This window comes from Pinus tabuliformis, chromosome 1_2 (assembly GCF_031772625.1).
Source record: "Pinus tabuliformis cultivar Carrire ecotype Pingquan chromosome 1_2, CPIR1, whole genome shotgun sequence".
Classification (NCBI taxonomy): domain Eukaryota; kingdom Viridiplantae; phylum Streptophyta; class Pinopsida; order Pinales; family Pinaceae; genus Pinus; species Pinus tabuliformis.
The window spans coordinates 1,182,501,383-1,182,514,800 of NC_142298.1; the positions used below are offsets into that span (position 1 = coordinate 1,182,501,383).

Consider the following 13,418-nt stretch of genomic DNA (forward strand, 5'->3'; position numbering starts at 1 on the left):
TAAACCCTAAAGTAAACATGGTTGACCGTGGTTGACCATGGTTCATTTTCATATTGAGACAATCTTTGTCACAAAACGATGTTGGACTGTCATTGATCATGGTTAAGCATGATTGATTTTCATATCAAGACAATTTTTGTCACATTGACAATCTTTGTTACAAAGCGACATTGAACTGTGGTTGGTCATGGTTGAGCATGATTGATTTTCATATCGAGACAATCTTTGTCACATTGCGACATTGGACAATGGTTGTCTCATATGAAAATCAATGATTGTAAATCCAAGGGATTAATTCTAAAACTCAAAGATATTATAAACCCAAGGGATTAATATTATAAGCGCAAGGTGTATAAACCCTAAAATAAACATGGTTGACCATGGTTCATTTTCATAATGAGAAATTTTTTGTTACAAAGCGATGTTGGACCATGGTTGATCATGGGTGAGCATTATTGAGTTTCCTATCGATACAATCTTTTCCGCATTACGACATTGGACTTGAAACAATCTTTGTCACAAATCGACATTAGACCGTGGTTGATCATGGTTTAGCATGATTGATTTTTATATCGAGAAAATCTTTATCATATTGCGACGTTGGACCATGATTAATTTTCGTATTGAGAAAATCTTTGTCACAATATGACCTTGGACCATGGTTGACCATTTTTTTAATTTTATATTATAATAATTATATTAATATTTATAATAAAATTATATATTCAAATTTTTTATTTTTTTATATATATTTATTATTTATCCTTAAGAAAATTAAAAACCTGAAGTCAAATTTTAAAATAATTAATCAAAATATTGACTTGTTAATTCACATGAAAAGATTCCACTAATAAAAAATTCTAATCTTAGTCATAACATCAACATTGAAAATACTCATTCATTTACAAATAATACACTTGAAGAACTTCTAGTAACTAGTAAATTAAAATTGTGAAATAAATTCAAATATATAATATTAAATAATTATTTCAAGTTAATTGTGGAATAAAGAAATAAATATATTTTTTTAATTCTATATTATAAATATTTAAATTATAAAATGAATATAAATAGGGATAATTGAGAAATAAATTATGGTTTTTTATTAAAACTTAAAATTATATTTTAAATTTTTATAAATTAATTATTTCTTAGAAAATAATTTTAATATATTATTTTTATAAATTCATTATAATTTAATTATTTATTTAAAATACAAATTCATTATTATTTAATATAATATTTTTATGGATTCATTAATTTTATATATATATATATATCAAAAATTTTATTTTTATTGGGTGATAAAAAATAATAATTATTCTCACTTCATAATATAATAAAAATTACAACTAAAAAAATGGTCTGGCCTACGATATTCTTAAGATACCTCTAACACTAAAGAAATGGTTAAAAGACCGACACTTATTTTTTATTTCACAACTTCTCTAAGGATTGCAAAAATAAAAAATGTATTTAACTAGCCATTGCACCTAGAAATGCAAAGGAACAAAAAAAATTTGAAAAACTAAGTATTTTATTTTCTATTATTCGTGTTTGTGGTTGTCTTCTATTTCATCTCAGAATTGTTTTTTTCCCTCTCCTCCATAGTCCCTCTAACTCATTTTGTCTCAACTTCGTTGTCCCTATTCTTTGTGTGGAGAGTGAGGAAGAAATAAAGCATAAACTCAAAGATATTATGCAGAAAACAAGCAGAGGTGTAAGGATTGATCCCTCATGTGCAAGCGTCAGAGCATCTTAAGTTTGGTGCATCTTAAGTTTGGCCCACTCGATTGGTTGTTTTGGGGGATATTGTAGGGTTCTGTCACACGTGAAAATTGGTTGGATTGTAGGTGTTTATTAGGTGCCCTGAAATTGGTTGAAACAATTCCATTTGGGAAGGTTTTCGCAACCCCTACACTTAGGGGGATCTAGTTTGTCCTGGGAAGGATATGAAGAAGGGTACAGTGTAGCGGCCATGGATATTCTCATCTCTCCATTTATTTTGACTTGACCGTTTTCATTTATTTTGTATCCACGAAAATACAAAAAAACAAAAACGAAAATTTTAAAAAATTGAAAGAGGAAGTGGATTGAGTCAACCATTAAAACAAATTCAAACATTAACTTAAGATATGTTCTCGATTTTCTCAACGCGTCTCCGGAAGCACATCCATATTCAGGCAACTTGTCGTTTTAGCGTGCCTTGCGCAGGTGTATTTCAGGTGCCAAGTCCGAGGGGTGCAAATTTCACTTGGACTTGGTACCCAGCTTCATATCTTTCAAACTCATGCAATATGCATGTGATTGAACACAGGAGCAGAATCCTGGTGAAGAGCTTAACACTCCATCGAGCGATTGGACCATTGTCGGATTGGTATTGAGGAATGATTTTAAAAATGGAGAAGGATTCAACCACAAGTCTTAAAGGAGATGCACATTCACCTATATATGTTTTAGAAGATGAGGGAATGTCTAGAAGTGAAGTGCCAGTTGTTGATGCAGAGGATAATGATTTATCAGTTCATGGTGAAGCATTGGAAGTTTCAGAGGATATGGCCATGGAGGAGAAACGCCTAGAAGAAGAACGAGTTGAGCGAGAAAAGAAGGAAATGGAAAAGCAACTGAGCAATGGGAGTTCACAGATGGATCATGTGTTATTTAACAAATTGGATGAGATTCTTAGCCAGACTCAACTTTATTTAGAGTTTCTGCTTGAGAAGATGGACGACATCACATTTATTCCAAGCGAGAATGGCAATGCAAAATCAAGTGCGGTGAAGAAAAGTGGTAGGGGTCGAAAGCGTAAGATGGTGACTAATAATGCAGACTTTTATCAGACAAAAAAAGTTAAAAAATGCTATCAATGGTATGACTAAGAATTGCATAGGAGGCAACCCAGTTCAAGCTTCTGATAATTTAACAGAGGAGGAGAGGAACTGGAAAGAACAGATGGAACTTGTTCCCCTATTGATCGAGGGACGGTTAAAGTTGTATTAAATTAAGGGTGTAAAGTGGTTGATTTCTCTGTGGAAAAAAAGGAATTCTGGTAGATCAAATGGCTCTAGGAAAGACAGTGCAAACTATTGGTCTCCTTGCTCATCGCAAGGGGATGGGCATGCATTGGCCCTTTTTAATAGTTTCTCCTCTTTCAACTCTCTCGAATTCGGTGAAGGAAATAAATAGGTTTGTTCCCAGCATGAATGCTATAATCTATCACGACTCCAAAATTGAGTGACAAGAGCTCAGGAAAATCCACATGCCTCACACAGTGGATCCAACATTCCCTGTTATTGTCACTTCATATGAGGTTTTGAATGATAGAAAATCTTTGGCTTGCTATGACTGGAAATATATAGTTGTTGATGAGGTACACCGATTAAAAAGCTCCAATTGAAAATTGCTGAGGGAATTGAAAACCTTACCTGCTGAAAATAAGTTGCTTTTGACTGGAGCGCCCCTACAAAATAATTTGGCTAAACTTTGGTCCTTGTTGAATTTCATTTTGCCTCAAATATTCACATCACGTGAAGAGTTTGAATCTTGGTTTGATCTAGATAGGAAACAAAGCAATGGGATGAGGCATGATTCAACTGCGAAAGAATTGCAACCACCCTGATCTTTTGGAGTCACGGTTTGATCAATCATTCGAATATCCACCGGTGGAGTAGTTGGTTAAGTAGTGTGGTAAATTTGGTTTGCTAGACAGGCTATTAACGAATTTGAAATCTCAGAAACACAAGATGTTGATATTTTCTTAATGGACTATGGTTCTCAACTTGCTGGAACACTAGCTATCTAAGTGAGAGAGAGGATATCAGGTTTGTCGCATTGACGGAAGTGTTAAGTTGGAAGATAGGAAAAATAATATAAGGGATTTCAATGACCTAGATAGCAAATTTTGTATGTTTTTGCTAAGCACACGCGTTGGTGATCTTGGAATCAATCTTACTGCTGCAGACACTTGTATTATCTATGATAGTGATTGGAATCCTGAAATGGATATGCAAGCTATGAATCAATGCCACAAGATTGCAAAACCACGACTTGTACGTGTTTACAGGCTTATCACAGCGCACTCTGTGGAGGGTCGCATGTGGAGTAGCCTTTGGTAAGTTAAAGTTGGAGAACTTGGTGATTGAGAAAGTACAATTTTGCAAGGAATGGAATACCAACATGCTAGAGGAATTAGATCTACTTGCTTTGATCCAACAAGAAGAAGATGAAGAGGAGGAATTCATTGAGTGTGAAATTAGTGAATCAAATCTTGTCAGGCTGATGGACTGTTCTGATATGCTAAACTATTACTGATTATTGTTCTTAATGTTGATGAACCGGACGTTTCGTGCCCGTGAAACACCCGATGGACAGACGTTGAAATGGGTTTCGTTGATCAGGCTCGCATGGCTCATCTCCAGATGCAGTGTTTCCGTATCGTAGTACTTGAGCTCCTCAATATACCGAACAACAACTTCAACGGCGATATCCCGACGAACATTTCGAAATGGAAGAGTGGCGACGGTGTGGTTGTGCTTCAGGGGACATTTCGAAATGGAAGAGTGGCGACGGTGTGGTTGTGCTTCAGGGGATGAACCACGTGATCAAATAGGGATGAACCACTTGGTCAAATATCATTGGAGTGAATGACGAAATTAAAGCTCACTCATTCGCTATAGCGAATAGTGTTTGGACATGAAAGTCCATAAAGAAAAGGCCTTCGGCATAAATATAGGTACATTGGAAGGCGACATATCGAATTGTGGAAGCGTGGAGAGCTTACCTCCAGGTGCATTAAATCATATCGGAGATGACGTGGCACATCAGTCCATCGACCTACTTGTGAAGTACGTGCGTAAATTCAAGTTCAAGTCTTATGACAACCAATTGTCTCAAAGTTATAGTTGGTGCATGTGTCATTCCATGAAGACAGAATTGTCACCGTTGAGCTGTAGATAAGTTCTAAGATGACGCATATTCGTAGGACATTAAATCTTCGCCATTGATGTAAAACGTCAACCATGCTTCATTGAAATAGGAAGCCTTCGGATAACTAACTTTTGAGGTTGAGATAGGAAGCCTTCGGATAACTAACTTAATCGAAAATGAATGATAGTGCCATCTTCATTATGGATTGTGTTTTTATATCATCGTAAATATAAAATGAATGGTATGGTCCAAGGGTTGTATGAAATACAAATAGAAATGGATTTGAAAGAAACTATGGGAGAAAGAGAGACTTAATAGAAAAGAGATCACGATATAGAGCAATTAGTTTGTGTTATTAATGTGGTTGTGCTAGTTATATAATTATGTACATAAGTGTGGTTAAAGAAAATAAATAATTTGTTATATAATTATGTACATAAGTGTGTTTATGTTTATTTTGGAATTGTGATTCTAAAATTTATTTAATTATTAATAGATGGTAGCAATTTTCTTCTATTGAATTATTGTGGTGAGAAGTATTTTACAACTTAGTATGGAGAGATGTGTATGCGTAATATAAGGAAGTATATATGTCAATTTTTTTTAATATTAGGAAGAAGAAAAAATAATAAAATAAATGTGATCTTCATATATTTTAATTAATATTCAAATAAAATCGAATATGTAAATGTAAAATGTAATGTAATGTAATATGTTAAATACAAAATTTAAAATGTAAGGGATAGAGCTATCAAAATTGGTGTGTCCATAAAGTAAAGTTAACATACTATTTTTCTTTAACATGTTATGTTGAAAATGCAGCAAGAAAGTATCCGTTTGACATTGTCTTGGTCAAACTAGAGAAAATTTGAATTTCCATTTCAGCATAAATCTTAGAGGTAGTTAACTGATGTGACATGGCACTTGTCACTCAGATAACTTAGTTAATTAGAGTTAGTGAAACTTCACTTCAGTTAAGTATGATTGATTACAAATTTGTAGCAATCTATTTGAGTTAAATTGAGTTATGGTCAGTTAAATTAGTTCTAATTGTTGGAGGAACTAGCGGAAGGTCAAGTTGTGGAAGTGTAACTTCAACCACTACAATGATCAACCACTTAACTAATCAATCAACCCAAAATAATTGATGCATGAAGATAATTCGAGTTACCCAGTTGAGATGGAGATTCCAAGGCAATGTACTATTAGTTGTAAACTATTTCGAAGTGTACAAGTGGTGCATGCAGTCAGAGGATGAGCCTAGAGGAATTGTACAATTCCAATTGAGGAATTTCCTAAGTAATAGGGGCATAATTCCTCAATGAACAACACAAGGAAATAGGAGCTTCGAGGGCATTAAAATTCGCTAAGTTTTGGCTAGAGTTAGTCAATCAAACAGAGGGATAGACTATACAGTTGCAAGCTTGAGTAAGCATATGTATTCATCTTTATTCTTTGATTAATGCAACATAGATAGGAAGCAGTTTTGAGGAGTTTCTTTCCCCTAAATAAATCTCTATGTATGTGTGATAAATATTCTTTCATGTTTATAATTTATGTTCTCGATCATGAAATAAATTATACAGAACAATAGAGTAGACTTGAGTCTTGTGTTTTAGTAAATTACATGAAAAGTTTCATATCTACACAATAACTTCTCCTTGGTATCAAAGAAGGAATCACAATAGAGAAGAGATTTCGAAGTTGTTATTGTAGGAGGATCAAATTTCCAGGATCAATTCTTTAGAGCTATAAGGATGACTTTCTGTGGACTAAGACTCGAGTATGCCCTTAAGTGAAACTCAAATTATGTTGCTTGGAAGGACCACATGGAAGAAGTGCTAGAATACAATGGATTGAAGGGATTTGTTGATAATGACATCATAAAACCATGATCAACTAATGCTCAGAATCTAGTAGAATGGAAGAAGTGTGTAGCCAAGGAAAGGAGAATTATATTGGAGGGAGTATGAGACCACATTGTCTCAAATATCCATGGGAAAGAGACTTCTTTTGCAATGTGGCAAGAACTGACAAATCTGTTCTAGAGTAGCAACGACCACATGAAACTCGCACTCAAAGAAAACTTCAAAATATCAAGATGTAGAATAATGACACAGTTTCGCAGTACTTGAGCAGGTTTACACAATGTCTTGATGAACTTGGTAGCGTTTGTGTTACTATTGTAGAATATGATCTGGTAAGCCTAGCCCTTCTAAGCCTTCTCGAGAGCTAGCACATAAACCAAAATCCTCTGAATGGGAGGGAGAAGCTACCAAATTGGGAATTCTTATGGTCTGAGTTGGTAAAGGAGGAAATAAGGTGGAATACCAGAGACGGGACCCTAGGCGAGGATGAAGAAAATTGTGCCTTGGATGGAAAGGAAAAGAAGGGAAAAGGGAATAAATCTCAATCCAAAGCAAAATCTAATCAAGGGGGCAAGAAGAAATACTTGTTCAAAAAGAATCAAGTGCTTTCACTGTCATGAACTTGGGAAATATACCAGAAAGTGTCCACATAAGAAGGCAAGAAACAAGACCTCAAGAGGGGCAGCAGGTGAAGCTTTAGCTTCACAATTCGATATTGACTTCACTCTCATTTCATGCATGGCAAGCAAAATTATGGGGAGTGTGTGGTACCTCAATTTGAGTGCCTCATTCCACATGACAGGGAATAAAGAATTTTTCAGTGACTTGGAGGAGAAATATCTCTAGATGCAAATCGATATGGGAGATGATGGAAGGTACAACATGATTGGGATTGGTACAGTCACCTTTTATAGGGAGTCAGACTCCCCTCTTACACTTAAGGATATGATGTTTGTTCCAGGTCTAAAGAATAATCTTGTCTCTATTACAGTGTTGGAAGACTGTGGTTACGATCTTCAGCAAAGGGAAAGCATTTGTGAGACACATAGCCATGGGACAAGTGAATCAGGTCGGGTTTCATGTGAAGAACTAGTGCAATCTATATGTGGAAGATTGTGCTGCATTAAGCACAAAGGTGAAGAAGGTGCAGAATCGAGATGTGAGTGAACTATGACATAAATGACAACCATTATCATCATGGCACCCTGAATATTATGCCTCATATTACCACATGCCTCCCCATCGGAGCATTAGAGCATCAGTGTACATGCAAAGGGTGTACCTTAGGGAAGCACACAAAAGCCTTATTCCATGATCGGGACAACGAAGCACGTGGAGTCCTTGAAAGGTTCCACTATGATGTCTGTGAACCTTTATCGATAGCCTCCACTGCCAAGAACATGTATTATGTTATCTTTGTAGATGATTTGGCATGGAAGTGCTAGATATTCTTCATGTAGAAGAAAGATGAGACATTCTCCAAGTTCGTTGAATTCAAGGCACTAGTTGAGAAAGAAACTGGTAAAAAGGTGAAGGATATCAGGACCGATAATGGAGATGTGTACGTGTCAAATGAGTTTAAAAATTCTATGCAAAACAAGGCATTCGATAGGAGTTGACAACATCCCACAACTCACAACAAAATGGAGTGACTTAGAGGAAGAACTGAAGCATTGTGGGAGCAGCAAGGGTGATGTTGCATGACAAAGGCTTGCCTCTATACTTGTGGGTTGAAGCATGGAACACAATAGTCTATTTGTAGAATAGGAGCCTCATCAGATTATTGGCATAAGTACACCAAAGGAAGCTTTCTCTGGGAGAAATCTGTATGTGTCACACTTCAGGATTTTGGAGCCTCAGTTTACTGCCATGTCTCCAAAGAATCAAGGAAGAAGTTAGAGCTGACAATAGAGTTGGGGGTATTTGTGGGTTACACAAACAGTCCTCACAAATACCATGTGTACTTTTCATCCCTTAGAATGACATTTGTGTGAAGGGATGTGAAGTTTGATGAGGAGAAAGTAACGAGATGTTCTCTTAATAGGGAGCTTCAGTTGCATTAAGATCAAGAGCTTTTGGCTCCAAAGGAAGAACCTCAAGAAGTTGTGGAGAGGCCAGAATTGTGGGAGAAGGGAGTGGAAACACCCACTCAAGTAGAATCATCCAGAGAAGGAAGGAAAACAACTAGGGAAGCTGACAGATTATTGCTGTATGTTAGAGAGAATGTGGGAGCACCCACTTCACAGCGTAGGTAGAGGAGGTCACCAGATCAATACATTAGCTAAATGGCTCTAATAACTGATCTTATAGATAATAAGTCATCTTATTTCGAGGAAGCAATAGAGAAACCTATATGGGTTGATGCAATGGTAGAGGAATATAATTCCATTATAAAGAAAAATGTTTGGGAAGTGGTCCCAAGACAAAAATATAGATCAATGGTGGGTTCGAGATGGATCTTCAAGGTAATCATGCAGTAGATGGAAGCATAGAGAATTACAAGTCCAAATTTGTGGCCAAAGGACTCTGTCAAGTTGAGAAAATTGACTATGATGAGACCTTTTCTCCAGTAGCAAGGTACTCATCCATTAGATCAATTCTAGCACTGGTTGCATAGATGGGATGGATGATCCACCAGATGGATGTAAATACAACATTCCACAATGGAGTTATTGAGGAGGAGGTTTACATTGAGCAACCAAAAGTTTTTGAGGCCTTGGATCGAGATGCACATGTGTGCTGACTCAAGCGAGCATTGTATAGACTCAAGCAAGTACCTCGTGCTTGGTAAACTAGGATCGATGACTATCGCACCAAGTTGGGATCCACCAAAAGTGAAACAGATCCAAACATTTATCATATTGTGGTGGAAGGTAAATTATTGATTATTGTCTTATATTTTGATGGTTTGATTTTAACCAGTGAAGAGAAGTTGATCAAATCTTGCAAGGAGTACCTTGCAAGAGAAATTGAAATGAATGGGACTCATGCACTGCCTTCTCGGTTTGGAAGTATGGCAAGGAGATGGGGAATTATTGTCATCTTAATTATGATAATGAGATATTTAAGAAGTTCCGCATGGAGAGTAGTAAACCCATGGGGACTCCTCTAGCAGGCAGTTGGAGGAAGGAGGATGCTACTTTAGGTGAGGAAGTGGAAGCTACCATTTATCGACAATTTGTGGGTTCACTAATGTATCTTGTGAACACAAAAATAGATATGTGTTATGCAGTAAAATAGATTAGTAAAGCTATGGTTAGGCCAAGAAAATTATATTATAAGGTAGCTAAGCATGTTTTGCAATACCTCATGATGCAAGAGCATCTAACCCCCCCTTAATCAAAGAAGAATCCAAAGAAGGGCAAAGAGTACGTGGATCAGAGGCGTTAAATCGAAGGAGAAAATAAGGGAAATCTGTTTTAAAATAGATTTAAAGTGGATTTAAAGCAGATATGTCTCGATAGACATGATATTGTTAACAACCATGCACGCATTTTGGAGAGCTTTTGTTGGAGAAAAATAAGGAGGGATCTGATCAATCCTTCCTATCTAACACTTCTTATATAAATGTAATGTGATAGAAAGGGATAGATTGATGTTTGTAAAGAAAAACTGAGTGAGATGTAGCCGAGAGTGAGCTTGTTTCTAGGCTGGAAAGCCTTAGCTTGTACTATTCTGTATAATATATAAAAGCGTGTTCAAGTGTTGTGTACGCCTGTGTGTATTTTATAAATAAGTTAAATCCCGTATTGTGAGTTTGTTGATCAACATCGATCACTTAAAAGATCGATGGCAATCTAAATCATCGTTCAGCTGTTCATGAGGATTGATGCGTTTGTTAGATTTGTAATTGAGAATTGAATTATGTGCCTTACCTGATTGAATATATTTAGAGGTCGAACTGTTTGTTTACTGGTTTGAGTATACAGATCAGAGGATCAGTCCAAAGGTGGAATCACATTGAAATTGCGATCTCCGATCGCCAATTGTTCGCATCGGAGTTGTGGCAAGTGGATCGGATTGGAGCAATGGAGTTTTGCTTGAATCAGAGTTGTATGGAGTGTGATCGCCGATATTTATAGAAATGATTGTATTATATTTGAGATTTGTATATGTGAGTTAGAGCGGAATTTTATATAGTTTCCCATGTATTTGTATATGGATGGTCGATATTTAATATAGATCCACGTTGTAAAATTAAAAGGCTTAAAAGCCTAAAACGCTTCCGACGGGACTTAGTGGGCCATAACCCACAGGTCAAGGTTCGAAATTTATATATGAAAGGGGATTTTGGCAATACCCCAAGATCTCTTTTCATCAAAGTGGTATCAGAGCAGGGAAAGGATTTCCTGCGAGAAGGAAGAGGAATGCAAGTAGAAGGGGAAAGAGGTACAACTATGTTAAAGCTGGAGAGTTTATGGTCTTACCGTTGTGCAGATGGCGGCAGCGGAAGGTGAGAATATTTGCAGCAACCTAGAGCAAGGTGTGCTCAATTTTTTCTAGAGAAGAGAACCAGAAGGATGCCAAAAGACCACTGCGGAGGTTGGTTGCAACTCACAGAAGATCATGAAGGCAATTCCACTGAAGAAATACAGTGGGTAGAATTGCTAAGGATCAGGAGAAGTATATGACCAGGAGGTCAAATTTTTGTTTTTACCTCGGGAGTCTGATGCAGGAGCATCTAACCCCCCCTTAATCAAAGAAGAATCCAAAGAAGGGCAAAGAGTACGTGGATCAGAGGAGCTGAATCAAAGGAGAAAATAAGGGAAATCTGTTTTAAAACAGATTTAAAGTGGATTTAAAGCAGATATGTCTCGATAGACTTGATATTGTTAACAGCCATGCACGCATTTTGGAGAGCTTTCATTGGAGAAAAATAAGGAGAGGATCTGATCGATCCTTCCTATCTAACGCTTCTTATATAAATGTAATGTGATAGAAAGGGATAGATTGACGTTTGTAAAGAAAAACTGAGTGAGATGTAACCGAGAGTGAGCTTGTTTCTAAGGCTGGAAAGCCTTAGCTTGTACTGTTTTGTATAATATATAAAAGCGTGTTCAAGTGTTGTGTACGCCTGTTTGTATTTTTTAAATAAGTTAAATCCCGTATTGTGAGTTTGTTGATCGACATCTATCACTTAAAAGATCGATGGCGATCTAAATCATCGTTCAGTTGTTCATGAGGATTGATGCGTTTGTTAGATTTGTAATTGAGAATTGAATTATGTGCCTTACCTGATTGAATATATATAGAGGTCGAATTGTCTGTTTACAGGTTTGAGTATACAGATCAGAGGATCAGTCCAAAGGTGGAATCACATTGAAATTGCAATCTCTGATCGCCGATTGTTCGCATCGGAGCTGTGGCAAGTGGATCGGATTGGAGCAATGGAGTTTTGCTTTGAATCAGAGTTGTATGGAGTGTGATCGCCGATATTTATAGAAACGACTGTATTATATTTGAGATCTGTATATGTGAGTTAGAGCGGAATTTTATATAGTTTCCCAAGTATTTGTATATGGATGGTAGATATTTAATATAGATGCACGTTGTAAAATTAAAAGGATTAAAAGCCTAAAACGCTTCTGATGGGACTTAGTGGGCCATAACCCACAGGTCAAGGTTCGAAATTTATATATGAAAGGGGATTTTTGCAATACCCCAAGATCTCTTTTCATCAAAGTGGTATCAGAGCAAGGAAAGGATTTCCTGCGAGAAGGAAGAGGAATGCAAGTAGAAGGGGAAAGAGGTACAGTTGTGTTAAAGCTGGAGAGTTTATGGTCTTACCATTGTGCAGATGGCGGCAGCGGAAGGTGAGAAGATTTGTAGCAACCTAGAGCAAGGTGTGCTCAATTGGTTCTAGAGAGGAGAACCAGAAGGATGCCAAAATACCGAGTGAGGAGGGCTTGGTGAGGTATCGTGTAACAGAGGAGACTGTTACTGCAGAGGTTGGTTGCAGCTCACAGAAGATCATGAAGGCAATTCCACTGAAGAAATACAGTGGGTAGAATTGCTAAGGATCAGGAGAAGTATATGACTAGGAGGTCAATTTTTTTTTTTTTTACCTCGGGAGTTTGATGCAGGAGCATCTAACCCCCCCCTTAATCAAAGAAGAATCCAAAGAAGGGAAAAGAGTACGTGAATCAGAGGAGCTGAATCGAAGGAGAAAATAAGGGAAATCTATTTTAAAATAGATTTAAAGTGGATTTAAAGCGGATATGTCTCGATAGACTTGATATTGTTAACAGCCATGCACGCATTTTGGAGAGATTTCATTGGAGAAAAATAAGGATAGGATCTGATCGATCCTTCCTATCTAACGCTTCTTATATAAATGTAATGTGATAGAAAGGGATAGATTGACGTTTGTAAAGAAAAATTGAGTGAGATGTAGCCAAGAGTGAGCTTGTTTCTAAGGCTGGAAAGCCTTAGCTTGTACTGTTCTGTATAATATATAAAAGCGTGTTCAAGTGTTGTGTACGCGTGTGTGTATTTTATAAATAAGTTAAATCCCGTATTGTGAGTTTTTTTATCGACATCGATCACTTAAAAGATCGATGGCGATCTAAATCATCGTTTAGCTGTTCGTGAGGATTGATGCGTTTGTTAGATTCGTAATTGAGA

The 13,418-nt window shown here is 36.7% G+C and overlaps 2 pseudogenes; both read left to right on the plus strand.

Annotated features, from left to right (window-relative positions):
* Positions 1 to 2,399: 2,399 nt before the first annotated feature.
* Positions 2,400 to 3,553, plus strand: LOC149210451 (chromatin remodeling protein DDM1 pseudogene; annotated as a pseudogene).
* A 31-nt stretch (positions 3,554 to 3,584) lies between these two features.
* On the plus strand, positions 3,585 to 4,311 carry LOC149210452 (chromatin remodeling protein DDM1 pseudogene; annotated as a pseudogene).
* Positions 4,312 to 13,418: the final 9,107 nt, after the last annotated feature.